General features: G+C 30.5%; 1 pseudogene; it reads left to right on the top strand.

The window, feature by feature from the left end:
• Nucleotides 1-8,067: 8,067 nt before the first annotated feature.
• LOC134267091 (polyketide synthase Pks13-like) lies at nucleotides 8,068-11,766 on the top strand (annotated as a pseudogene).
• The last annotated feature ends 225 nt before the right edge of the window (nucleotides 11,767-11,991 follow it).

Below are 11,991 nucleotides of genomic sequence, written 5' to 3'. Positions count from 1 at the left end.
GCAACTCATACTGCTTTAAATGAAGTAAATTCGAGAATCATCAGTTCTGTGCTCGAGCTAAAAGAGAAAAAATATATTCCATCTCGGGATCGGCATTCCGTAAAATTTCATTCACGACTTTCGTTTTAGATATTTAAGGAATGCAAATGGAATAATGTACGTAATTCTAAATTATGGCGTGTTCAACAAAAGAACAGAAAGGCATGAGTAATGTGGACTTTTCTAAATGCCCAGTAAATTTTATACAAAATTTGTATATATATCACACAATGACATAGGTCAGTGGTAAAGTCAAAAACGGAACAAATTAATTATGTCATCTTTAAAATATTGTGTGGTTACCCTCTCCTGACCGACTGGCAAATTTCCAGACTCAAAACTTTTTTTTATTCTCTAAGAAACAAGTCTAATTTTATGCAATCTTGAAAACAAATTTTTAACCCTGAGTCGGTAGATGGCATATTAACGAACCCCATTTTAAAGTTGGTCCAACTTCCTAAAAGTTTATTGTCTTTAATCAGCAAAATTTAAGTTAAGACTTGCTGTAATAAATACCCAAACCTTTATTAAAACTTAAACCAAAATAACAACATGCAGTGCTTACGGTGTATCTCTGATTTCATTAATTGGTATTCTTAATTAAAGCTATAGGCGCAGCTGTTTACAAGACAAAATATTTATTGCAATAGAACATCCTGAAAAAAAGCCTTCATATTTAATTTCATTTGAAGGTGGTATTAGTTCTAGAGAAAGATTTTTAGAATCTGTGATCGAGCTAAAAGAGAAAAAATATATTCCATCTCGGGATCGGCATTCCGTAAAATTTCATTCACGACTTTCGTTTTAAATATTTAAGGAATGCAAATGGAATAATGTACGTAATTCTAAATTATGGCGTGTTCAGCAAAAGAACAGAAAGGCATGAGTAATGTGGACTTTTCTAAATGCCCAGTCTGTTTTGAGCAGTTTAAAACACCGCGTGTCTTGCCATGTTCGCATATATTTTGTCACGGCTGTGTGTCTTCCTATATTGTATCAACTTGTCAATCAAAGGAAGACCCTTTAGTATTTCATTGTCTCGTATGTCGAGAATTTGTGCCTGCTCCTAGTTTCTCTTTAAATTTTAAAGACTGGGGTTAGCATTTTCCAACCAATAGAAAAGAAGAAGACATTTTTCTTCTAATATGTGAAGCCTGTAAACGCGATAATGAAACGGAAGAAGCAGATAACTATTGTTTGTCTTGCTTTGAAGCACTTTGTGATAATTGTACAAAATGTCACCGAAAAAATCGTGTATCCTTGGGACCACAAGATCTGTCGTCTTGACGAGATGAAATGTGTCCCTGAATTGTCAAAAAATTCTTCAAACATCCATTGCGAAAAACACAAGGATCGACCGATAGAGCTTTTTTGCAATGATCATGAGGAACCATGCTGTGCAACGTGCTGCAGCACCGAACACAGAAAATGTGAACGCGCGGAAACGATTGAACACACGGATTGGTATGGGAGAAGCTTTAGTGTGATCTTTGTTTTGTAATTTGTAATTCAGTGTATGAAACATCTTGACGCATTCACAATAATTAGAGTACTGCATGTAGACATGTTTCTTGTTAAGGATGTAGCTCTAGATTGTTATACACAGCAAAGGATGGTAATTTACAAAAAAAATATAACGTTAATTAGATGTTTTTAATTATGTATTGACTGCCGTTTTTTGAAATGTTTTAAGAAGTTGAATTTTGTAGAGCGATGTTAAGAGATGAAAGAAAATAAAAAGAAGCACATAATATACCTTTCTTTTAAACTAATACGAGGTTCATTCAAAAAATTCGTAGATAATGTTCCTCATTATCACATTATTTTGACAATTTTTAATATAAGTACATTTTCTGTGTAAAAAGATATATTTTATAGATTTCTGAAGTTTCATTCTATTTCATTAAATGGAACTCATACTAGGCAATTTAAAATGCAACATGTTTTGTCACGGTCAAAAACATTGTAATGTCAAAAACAACGTTAAGGAAATTTTCTCAGACTCGAAGTGCCTTTTCATTTTATACATGGTTTGTATCCTATTCCTCATTCATTTAAACGTATCCACAACAATTGACACTTAGTATGCTAACAATAATTTGAGTATACCTTAAATAAGACTGTCGATGTTTTCAAATCATCTATCATGTAACTTTGCTCTTACAGGTTCCGTAACAGTGAAGCGCACATCACGTTTCATGACGTTACTAACTCTTTTGACAATATTTTGTACTATAATCTGTTTCTTTGCAGAACCCTCATCGCCCAATTTAAAGTCTTTATCCCTCAGAAATTGTATGTTCTATTATAAACAAATATACGGCTCATTTTATGTATTTTTCCTGGTCTCTCCAGCATTTTCGGAGTTTGTTTTAAAAGTTTCCAAATGCAAAACAAAATTATATTACTACTCACTGCTCCGTGACGTCCTTCGACGTCATGATTTTTTGCTTTTTTAAATAAAGACTATCTGTCTATAGAAATTGATTTCTTTTAAACAAAGCAATGTATTGCATTAAAAAATGAAACAATACTAAATTTAAGTATTTAAATTTTATTTCATTTAAGGACAATTTAAAAGAGGTAAGGCTATAGATATGAAAAGTGAATACCGGTAATCAGTCAATAACTCAATTTTGACCCTGCTCCGTGACCCCATTTTTGCTGTCTTAAATCTCTGATAATTTTGACAAAAATCAAGATATATTCCAATTTCTCTGCTCAAAATATTTGAATTTGTTGTTAAAATATATGTATCAAATTTGGTTTAAATATGACGTTAAATAAAAAAGTTATGACAAAAGTCTCCGAATTTTTTGAATGACCCTCGTATAATAATACATGAATCATTGACATAACTAAAATTACAATAAGTTGAAAAAATCAGCTTTCTTAAAACAATTTTATATTTATTCTACATGAATATAGTGTTCCCATAAAAAAATAAGATTTTTGGTGCAATGGATGGATTAAAAGAAATAAAAAATAAAGTATTAACGAAAAGGAAATAAAATATCTATAGTTTGAAATTATTTTTTCTATTATTAAAAACAACACTTGTTTATGGGGGCTGATCACTGATTCCAATTTCACTCACAACACAGCATACATGTAAATACAAAAGATTTTAGGGATATGTCTGACATTATCAGGAACTCAGTTGTAGAAATAAATTGAACACAGTAATAAACCATGGAACTGTATGTTCACTTTGAAAATATAAGTTGAAATAATTTGTTAAAAACAGAAAAGAAAGAGGATGATGACTATAACAGTAATAAAAGGTATCTGTAAAGTAGAATAATTATTCATTTAGATTTAGACAGGGCTCACTACATATTTCTAGAGAGAGAGAGAGAGAGAGAGAGAGAGAGAGAGAGAGAGAGAGAGAGAGAGAGAGAGAGAGAGAGAGAGAGAGAATTGCTGATAAGTGGAGACATACGAAAAAATATTCCAATTTTTTTGCATCCTTGATGAAATTGCAAATAAGAATATCATAAAATTTCTGCATTTGTTTTCTTCTGACATGCATGGCCTTATACATAGAGAGAATTCAAAATGTATTGAACTTTTTAGAGTTTCAATTTTAAGTTAATGGACGGTCGATTATCTTTTCTCGTCTGCGATAATAACAGGATAAGTGAACATTTATTAAAACAAAAGAGTTACGAAAGGTAAACTGAAAACAAAACAATTGTCGTGAACATTTACAATGATCCACAATTCGTCACTTTCTGACCGAACGATATTTATTTTCAAACATTCCGAATAGTGCATAGCATAATTACAAATTTTATAAGTAAATAATTCTGATTATTTCATAAACGTTAATAATTATTTATGGTACATAAACAACGTGTTCTAGGTTCCACATTCCATGCTATACACACATGCGTAGTTTTCATAAACAAAACAGCATGGTAAGAGATGGACGCCCAGTAGGCCTGCTACATTGTCGACCAAAACGAAAAACATAACCAGAACTAGGGCTTGAAATTTAAATGCAACTTTAATTTCCTGACAAAAATTTATTTTTGAAGAATAATATAATCATTGGACGAAGAAGAAACGAGATCTCGACGACATTCACGTGGGGCTCGCGAAGGGTAATTCTACCCTACAGGTTTGTTGATACATGCTATCATTTCTCGTATCTCTACCCAGGTAGCACAAAACGTTTTCATAACATTATATTCCGGTTGTAAGGATATTATTCCAAAACGTTTTTGACATAACGTTTGAAAAATGTTTTTATAACGTTTTTATCTAGGTTATAATGTCGTTTTTAGAAAACGTTTCTCAAAAGCATTTTTAAAATGTTTTTCATAACGTTTAATACTGGTTGGGAGGAAGTTTTTAGAAAACATTTTTGCATAACATTTTTATAATGATAATAAAAATCATTTTTTATTGCTGAAAAAGCATTATACAAATGTTTTCACATTCCATTGACATGATTGATTGGGGAAAAAAATATTCTAAAAATTTATACTATGACATTTTTAAGAATATACACAGAGCGCTGTGTAGGTTGACTCAAATTTTAAGAATATTTATTTTTAAATTGAATGAAATTTATTATAAATTTTAATTACAAATGATACCAGAAAACATAAATATAACATTGTCTAAAAATGTTTGGAAAACATTGTTAAAACGTTATAGAAACAATAAACAAACATCTCTATATTTCAATTTGTAAAAAAAAATACATATGATATTTCCTTTTTTTCTTTTGTTTGTTATTAATTTCTTGGTGATATATTTTAAAGCCTAATATGGAATAATAAATTTCAACCAATTTTCATTTAATTTAGTTCTTCTTTTTAATTGTTTTAAATACCACATTGATTTCCTAAAAATAAACATTGTGAAAAAATGTAAAAAAAAAAAAAAAAAAAAAAAAAAAAAAAAAAAAAAGCCGTTTTAAGTTATTTTTTCTAAGATGTGATGTAGTTCAACAAAGTATTGCTGTGCATCTATTCGCTTATGTTGTTTCCTCCTGGATAATGCGTTTATCAAAAGTTAATTGATTGACACAGCGGGATGCCGTGGTCAGTGCTGATGAAACCGCTCCTTGCTGCAAAGTTTTTCCACGTGATCTATATAGGTCAACTTATCAAGATTTTGAAAATCCGGGCAGCATTCTTGAAACAAAGAAAAGGATTTAGGGAATATTTTACATCACCGTAAGGTATGTTGAATTTAAAGTAGTATTCATTGTGTATACATGTATAAAGAAAAATTATTATCATGATTATAGTTGCATGTGTTTGTACAAGCCTAAATCATACCTTGTAAATGAGTGTATACATCCTGGATATTTGAGGGCGGTTAATTGGTTGTTTTTGAAGTAAACTGATCATGGAAGTTTATCATGATTGTGAATATTTACATATGTATTGTGACTTGTATCTAGTGTGAGTTTTCTTTATTAATGTATACTTTAGTATAATCACCCCAGGCTTAGAGAGAGATTTTCAACTGGCAAGCTTCTAAACATGATATGTAGGATGAGTTTGTGTGTGTGTGGTGGGGGGGGGGGGGGGGGGGGGGGGGGGGGCTTAACAATGGAGTTGGTTAAATACTTCTTCGGATATGTAAACTAATTTCTATTTATGTACAGTGTCACGTATATATTTTTCAATTTACAATTCTTAACATGAATATAATTTTTTCATTTACAGCGGCTGTTTGCAAATACCAAATATTATTTGGTACCTTTTTCAAGATTACATGTTATAGATAGGATTGGGCATAATGAGGTTTTATCTTTTCTCGTCTGCGATAATAACAGGATAAGTGAACATTTATTAAAACAAAAGAGTTACAAAAGGTAAACTGAAAACAAAACAATTGTCGTGAACATTTACAATGATCCACAATTCGTCACTTTCTGACCGAACGATATTTATTTTCAAACATTCCGAATAGTGCATAGCATAATTACAAATTTTATAAGTAAATAATTCTGATTATTTCATAAACGTTAATAATTATTTATGGTACATAAACAACGTGTTCTAGGTTCCACATTCCATGCTATACACACAAGCGTAGTTTTCATAAACAAAACAGCATGGTAAGAGATGGACGCCCAGTAGGCCTGCTACATTGTCGACCAAAACGAAAAACATAACCAGAACTAGGGCTTGAAATTTAAATGCAACTTTAATTTCCTGACAAAAATTTATTTTTGAAGAATAATATAATCATTGGACGAAGAAGAAACGAGATCTCGACGACATTCACGTGGGGCTCGCGAAGGGTAATTCTACCCTACAGGTTTGTTGATACATGCTATCATTTCTCGTATCTCTATATGGCTTTCAAAGAAAAAAATCAATGTTAACTCAACATTAAAATGCACTTATGACATATAAAAATTATTGCCATTTCAAGTGCAAATTGTATTGGAACTACAGAAAGATATTTTGTTTGACGTATGATTTGGTGGATTTTCCTTTCCTGCACCCAAATACACAAGACGTCAACATTTGTACTTTATCGTGTTAAATTCGTCTGAATGCAGACTAAATGTTATCGATTATCAATTTAGAGGAGAGTTAAGACATTTTGATTCTGAGAATTGCTTTTACCTAATATTCAATTATTATAATTGTAAACCCTACATTGTATGCAAGTGCCATTTAAGAATTCACGTGGTTCAAGTAAACAGATCCTCGTTGTACGACCATTGATTTTCCGGCAGATTCTAATTACCGGTACGTTAATTTTGTATGAGGGAGACTATTTATTTTTCTAAAAATGTTTACTTCAACTTTTTACCTTATTACTGGATGATTTGTAGGGTAATTTGAATGATTAAGCACACCATCTGCAGTCGTATTGCCGCTTTAAGCATTATATCTATATAAAATTAAAAGCTATAGGTTGACTTATATGAAATATTTTGAAGTCTGACTTTGCTAGGGCCTCGCTTTGTTCGCTTTATGTTACGGTTTAAGACATACTTAAGTAGTACTTAGACAGGTCCTAAGATTGTGCCTAAACCATACTTACCACCCTACTTAAGTCACAAACCTAGCAAGCTTTATGTTACAAGCCCCTGGTCATTGGTCATTTGCAAAATTATTTTGTCAAAACAAATTCTGATTGAACACACAAGTTAACATCAAAACATGCTTTAGTTTCTATGTGTTTTTTGACCAGGTATTCAAAAATCTATTGAAATTCCTATGGGTACCATTTGCACTCTATTACTAGCAGATCTATTTGTATATTCATATGAAGAAGAATTTGTGCAAAATGATAATCGTGAAAAGAAGAAAACACTTGCTGTGGCCTTCATCTCGACATTTAGATAATTATATCTACGACGTATTGTCAATTAACAATGGTCATTTCCATTCGTAGATTGATACAATATTTCCTGTTGAGCTTGAGATAAAAGTGTCTGACATATGTGTTTCATACTTGGATATTTTACTTGAAAAGACTTAAACAGTAATATATGAACCAAACTATATGATAAACATGATGACTTTAATTTTTCGTTAACTTCCCTTACTTATGCAGCAATACTGAATTGACGACGAATTTTTCCATTATTACCCGTGCGTTTGTATTGTTTTTTGGACTTTGATATTGAATTCTGTTCGTAATCTCAGTACTCAGAAAGGGCAAGGGACACTTATTAACTAAATAAACAAAATACATTATGTGGAGCTGACTGGGCTTTATTGTGTGAAAACTACAATCAATTTTAGTGAAATTGTTGCAATGTATTTTTATTTTCACTATGGTAGTAAAATGTTTTATATGTTGCGGTCTATATTTTTGATCATTTATGAACGTGTTTATTCTTATTATGAAAATAATATTGACCACTGACTGTCAAGGCTTTCTTGTTTCAATTTCAAGAAAACATTTAAACATACATTCATAGATAAATAAAATATATCAATGATTTTTTTTTTAAATGCAAATGTGACATAACAATTTTATCAAAATTCCTATTCAAATATTGAATAAAATCAATTGTATTTGCTTTTGAAAATAACAAAGAAGCCATGAGTAGTGACTTCGAAACAGTATCGGCAATGGACATCAATATGTCGACAAATTATACCGTCACAGGATCCAGCCGAAATACAATTTCAGAAGCTGTCGCCTACCATTGAAATCTTCAAGGTCCCGCTATCACCTTGGACACAACTTGCTGATCCTCATAAGTGGCGATTCATATGGCTGCACAAGCAATTAAATCAGCTTATTTAACTTTACTTCAGTTAAGTTGAATTGTATTAATTATAAGAAAGAAATATAGTATCATTTTAGAAGTTTTATAGGGATGTTAATACGGCTGGTCATGTGATCGAATCCAATATTTTTATTACACGAGAATTTAATATTTTGTATCAACATCCCGATAAGACTTTTAAAATGATACCTTATTACTTAAAATGACATTTGTGATGATTTATTACAAATGGCAAGGTACTAAAGTTTTAAACCCAGAAAAGATTTTTTAGTTCAAAACTCAACATTAAGAATTCATTGTTTTGAAAAGGTCGATGTCTTATGACATTTCTTTGAAATTACGTACATGTAGATGGTTTACAAACTCAATTTATGGTCACAAGACATACGCAAGTGTTGAAACGTCTTCTACAAATAGTGTTATATAAGGGAAAACATTTGCAAATGTAAATATTTGTAAATATTTGTTTTAGTATGTCCCTACGAATATATTGTATGCGCATAATGATTCAGGTTTTGTAAACAGTATGATATCTAGTATTTCTAATCAAATATTGAATTAAAGCCAAAAATCAATTGTACATGTAGTAGTCTAGTGCAAAAGATAAAGCTTCTAAAAAATCTTACAGTTAACATAGAACCTACGTCGTATGACATCACAACTAGTGAATGTGTTTAGCCTGTGCTAGATCCATTATGACGTCATAATTAATTCAATGTCATTTCCCGTACTTTTCAGCTTGAGTATAGAAATGGTAGAAAAAACTGCATTTTGAAATTCACAGAATTCAATTTAAAATCATGCCGAAATAATCTTCTTAATATTCGATATAAATATATATATATATATATATATATATATATATATATATATATATATATATATATATATATATATATATATATATATATATATATATATATATATATATATATATATATATATATATATATATATATATATATATAAATGCTTAATGACAATACATTTCTTGAATGTTTCAGAGAAACCTGTAGGCACCTTTCATTTAATAGATCTTGACCTAAATTAAGTTGACAAATCCAAGACTATATTGTGTGATGAAATTGCCATGTATACAACAAACTGTAATAATGTAAAAGGTATGTAACTATTTTGAAGGAATGCAAAAATCTTTTTAAAACATCGTCAGTTGCCAACGACCAGTAAATAGTGTAATATCTTGATGAAATGTGTCTAAGTTAAAAATGTGTTGTAGATTGTGTGTGCATTTTGTGATATCTATCATGAAATGATGTGCATTCCTTTTCATAATTATTTGTTACTTATTCATATTCTTGGAGTTTTATTACAATTTCTCTATTAAATATGATCTTTTAAATTAAAAGTACAATTTCTTATAAACATATTTTTAGCTGAAAGTAGCCCGAACAGTCATTTAATAATAAAATCCGTTTAAGTGCAAAAAGGTCAAGAATATTGGTATCAGAAAATAACCTATCTCTCATTCGTTAGAGAGGAAAGATGTATATTTAAATCACTTTTTGTAATCATTTTGGTATGTTCTTTAATATATTTAAGGAATGAAGCTTATTTCAACTTATGTTATCCGATATAACATAACTTGGGGCAGTTTACGCTTTATAAACCGCGGATAATATAAGTTGAAATTAGCTTCATTCCTTATAATTTAATTCTAGTGTAGACAATGAGTCAATATTTCCTTCGGAAAAAGACTTCAAATTGAGCATTATTTTAAAAGTAACGTCGAGCGTAGGCAAGTTATGTTATCCAAAATATTATATGTTCCTCTGAATGATTCATCCAATGAAATTGCTTGATACAAGTGAAATTAAATTATTAAAGATTGAAAACATTGTGACAAAGACTTCTGATTTATATTTACAAATGTAGGGTGGAAAATTGACTGAAAATAAATAGGATTCATTTCCTAAAGTTTTGAAAATGTGGACTTATCTTTTATGTCAATTGAATAAAAAAGAATTTATTCTCGGGAAATATTGTTTTATACTGTTCAATTAATAAACAATATAAAAAACGATGTTTAAAGAAGCAATTCTGGGATTTTGTTGTCTTCTTTGCATGACAAGTACCTGTAAAATGACTGAAATTGTGAAGTCGCAATATGAATTTATCATTCCATGTTTAGCTGGCTGCACTATATTTAATAACAAGGAAACACGTCATATGCTTTTAACTGATTGACAAGCAAGCGCTAATTTATCATTATGAAAGTTTGAAAATCTTGTGACAAAGACTTCTCCGTCATAGATTCTACCTTAATGCATTTGTAATTTGATAAGATATCTTAACACCAGAGTTAAATTAACAAAACTTGCATGCATGCACACTGATTGGATAGCACATTATATATAGTTTAAAAGATTCTTTTTCTTTCCTTTATACATGAAATGGTGATATAACACTTTTTTTTCCAACGTCCCACAATTTTTGCAATTTCGGGAGAAATTTCTATGGCAGTATGTTGTGGAGTTGACTTTCTTTTGAACCCCTCAATGGACAGGGGAATATCACGCATTTTCAAAAGACACCGTCGGATATGCTCGAGGCGAAGGATGTGGAATCATCTTAATTAAGAAACTCGGAGATATAAGATTTTATTGGGTATCATATTCTTATAATGCAAAGCATACTAACATTAACTTTTCTATGAAATTTTACTCTGTAAAACATTTACATTATATGTAGCAAAAGCTTAGATAATTGCTAACGATATTATCACTATAAAGATATACATATCATTCTTTGTCCTTATCCTTTTCATTGTAAGCACATTGACAACGTTTTAAGATATCCCGCGAAAATGAAATGACATCATACATAAAAAAAATTAATATTGTTTTCTTTGTTAATTGTCAATAAAATATTCAAATTCTTTTCAATTACACAATTTTCACAAAAACTCATATTTCATACTCTATATGAGTAGAATTTCCGGAGGGGTACGCTATACAACCAATTTCATGTATGGAGAGAATCTGGATATAACTTGTCTAAAATGCATGCATAGGTTCATTGATGTATTGAACAAGTTACACCCATAAGTTATTATCGATTATTACTTTGATTAGTTTTAAGGTCTTCCAATTAACTTCAATAGACATTACTGTTTTTCCTTGTTTCCTATCATTTTTCAATTAAAATTCAATTTTCATAGTTCACAAGATTTCTTGGATAGAAATCGACCAGTCACAGATTTTTTCACCAATGATATTTCTCATTCTCTCTCTCTTTCTCTCTCTTTCAATGTATATATATTATATTGCTTTTAGGCAAAAAGAGACAACAACAAGATTTAGGGAACAATGACAACGGGTTGTAATCAAGATGGACATGAAAACTCTCCCATAACAGCTCCTTCTGGATCTCAACAAGTAAAACTTCTAGAAAAGATTTAAAGCAAAACCGGTATTTCTCCGCAACAAGTTCAGTATATAGAGGCTCACGTATTTCAATACACTTGTCCTTTGACATTCATATAATTTTGACAAATGTCACCTTTTGTTTTCCCTTCTAAAAAGCAAAATCTGAAATCGACAAGTTTTTCAACCCGGTCAGACTCCTCATACATACGTAAATGTTACAAGGATTTCAACAACTTCGGTTTAAGTCAACGTTTCCTTAACCCCCTTCCCCGCAGTCACGCATTTTAACGCATATAGCATTTCCTATTTCTAACGCAAAATCACGCATATACCGTTTCCCCG

Source organism: Saccostrea cucullata, unplaced genomic scaffold, assembly GCF_032062105.1.
Source record: "Saccostrea cucullata isolate Sc308-1 unplaced genomic scaffold, CSIRO_AGI_Scuc_v1 ctg736, whole genome shotgun sequence".
Taxonomy (NCBI): Eukaryota; Metazoa; Mollusca; class Bivalvia; order Ostreida; family Ostreidae; genus Saccostrea; species Saccostrea cuccullata.
The sequence above is the reverse complement of the archived record's forward strand: the minus strand, read 5'-3'. Positions and strand labels throughout refer to the sequence as shown.